At 40.3% G+C, this 2,645-nt stretch overlaps 1 non-coding gene across 1 annotated transcript; it reads left to right on the top strand.

Annotated features, from left to right (window-relative positions):
• The first annotated feature begins 1,815 nt into the window (after nucleotides 1–1,815).
• On the top strand, nucleotides 1,816–1,922 carry LOC127089513 (small nucleolar RNA R71). Its single transcript, XR_007791097.1, has one exon. It is a non-coding gene; the product is annotated as a small nucleolar RNA R71 (small nucleolar RNA).
• Nucleotides 1,923–2,645: the final 723 nt, after the last annotated feature.

Below are 2,645 nucleotides of genomic sequence, written 5' to 3'. Positions count from 1 at the left end.
TGGAATGGAAGATGGCCTTCCATGCTTCAAATAAATTTTTGATTAACATGAAAGTTGTTCATATTGTCCTTAAGAACATTTTTGCTTTTGGAACCATCTCCCTTTGACCAACACATAAAAAGTTAGGTCACAGTGCATTTTAAAATAGTTAGATGAATTGACTGATCAACTTCTCAAGTCCACAACTCATATCTTGATTAATTGATGATTGAGGACACTCAAATAAGTTCAAATATGCATGAAATGATGAATTAAAGAACTTACCTTGATTGTATTTGACCATGGGCTGAGGTTGCTTCATGAGCAAGGCATTGTGCTGCACAAATGAATTAGGGTTTCTCTGAAGAACAAGACCTCAAACCCTTTGACTTGCTTTGATCAAAATGATGCATTGAGGTACTAGGGAGGCATATTTGATGTATGAGAGCTTTGGGAACCATTGCCATGCTTGCTATCATCTTCTCTTGACCATGTCTTTGTACCAATGATCTCCTAGAAGCTTTGGACCTTGTGATTGCTCAAGCTACAAAACAAAAGATGTTAGTGACATATTTTTGTGATTTTGGTTAGTAAATAAAATGATAAAAGCAATGATATACAATTCAAGCATGCTTGGTGATCTCACACCACTCACAAGGAGTCCCACCCAAAGGCAAGGGAACCAAGATGCTTATGATCCTTGAGGCAATGCCAAATGCAATATTATGATACCATGAGGGATCTTAGGGACAAAATTGGGGTCTTATAATAACCTTAATGAATTTCTGATACTGGTTATTAATCTGGGTCTGTTTGAGTCTTTCCAGATATGGTATCGGTGGTTTGTATGGTGGGGGTGGTACATAAGTTTTGTCTTTAGGTTCTTCTCCTTTTTGTTGACCTTCCTGTTTTTCAGATTCCTCTGGTTCCTTTACTTCGCCCGTGGGTTCGGTATATTCCTTAGAAGTTTTGGGTTCACTCAATCTTGAGTCAAATGGCTCATCATAAGCGGTCCTACTTCGTAGGGTAATGGCATTGGCTTGTCCTCTCGGATTTTGTTGAGGTTGTCCAGGGAACTGTCCTCCAGGTGTAGTCTGGGGGGCTTGGTTTAAGGCTACCTGAGAGATCTGGGTTTCAAGCATCTTAGTATGAGTAACTATTTGGTCAACCTTGGTTCCTAACTGGGTAATCAGTTCATTAACGTAAATATTCTAGTTCATGAACTCTTTGTTTTGTTGGGTTTAAGCAGTGATAAAATTTTCCATAATTTTCTCAAGGCTTGGCTTTGGTGGCACTGGTTGCATAAGTTGATTTGGTCTTGGGGCTTGGTAACCTGGTTGTCTCGGAGGTGCAGTATTTTGGATAGGGTTATTGTTCTTATAGGAGAAGTTCGGATGATTCCTCCATCCAGGGTTATAGGTATTCGAATATGGGTTCCCTTGGGCGTAGTTCACTTGCTCATAGTTGGTTTTGTTTAATAAACTGCATTCTGCAGATTGGTGTCCTTTGGTTCCACATATCTCACAATCCGACGAAACTGCAGCTGCAGTATTCGGGTTTATGCACATATGCTCAACCTTGAGGGCTAATGCGTCCATTTTAGCTTGCATCATGTCTATAGAGCTTAACTCATGTACTCCTCCTTGGGCTTCCTTCTTCTCAACTTTCGCTCGTTCAACTCCCCATGATTGATGGTTTTAAGCCATATCTTCTATGAGGGCACTAGCTTCAGGATAAGGTTTGTTCATCAGTGCGCCGCCTGCGGCAGCGTCGATGGTTATCTTGGTGTTATAGTGAAGTCCATTATAGAAGGTCTGAATGAGTAACCAATTTTCTAAACCATGACGAGGGCATGCTCTTAACAACTCTTTATATCTCTCCCAAGCTTCGAACAACGATTCTCCTTAGTTCTGGGTAAATCTGGTTATGTGGTTTCAAAGAACATAGGTCTTACTTGGGGGAAAGTATCTAGCAAGGAATACTTTTCTACGGTTTTCCCAAGTTGTTATGGAATTGCGTGGAAAGGAATCTAACCATGATAGGGATTTATCTCTGAGGGAGAAAGGGAATAATCTTAAACGGATTGCCTCAGGAGAAGCTCCATTGGTTTTAAAAGTGTTTGATAATTGGAGAAAGATTTTTAAGTGTTGGTTTGGGTTCTCGGTAGCAAGACCTGCGAATTGTCTCTGTTGCACTAGTTGCAACAGGGAGGGTTTAAGTTCGAAATTATTAGCTGGGATGGTTGGGTTTACTATACTAGAACTAGGTTCTTCGTTGGATGGTTGGGAGAAATCCTTAAGAGGTATATGATTTTGATCTTCGACCATAGCTCTCCTAATTCTATGGAAAAATAAGCGTGCGCGAGCGTAACGTTCAGGTTCCGCCAGATGGTATATTAAGCTTTCGGTGATGCAAGTTTTATGCATTGACCGGAAGGTAACAACCTAAGTCTAAACGATATAACAACAGGGTACGAAATTTGACGAAATTGGTCCCCGGCAACGGTGCCAAAAACTTGATGCGTGCTTTTCGCAAGTATACAAACGCGTTAGATTAATATAAAAGATTATTGAATCCACAGAGACCAAGTGTCAATCTATCGTTATCTATTGTTATGGTGTTTATCTAAGGTAATCGAAATAGGGGTTTTAAGAGTGCACAATGAA

This window comes from Lathyrus oleraceus, chromosome 5, assembly GCF_024323335.1.
Source record: "Lathyrus oleraceus cultivar Zhongwan6 chromosome 5, CAAS_Psat_ZW6_1.0, whole genome shotgun sequence".
Taxonomy (NCBI): Eukaryota; Viridiplantae; Streptophyta; class Magnoliopsida; order Fabales; family Fabaceae; genus Lathyrus; species Lathyrus oleraceus.
Note: the sequence above shows the minus strand (reverse complement) of the source record. Positions and strands in the feature narration are given on the sequence as shown.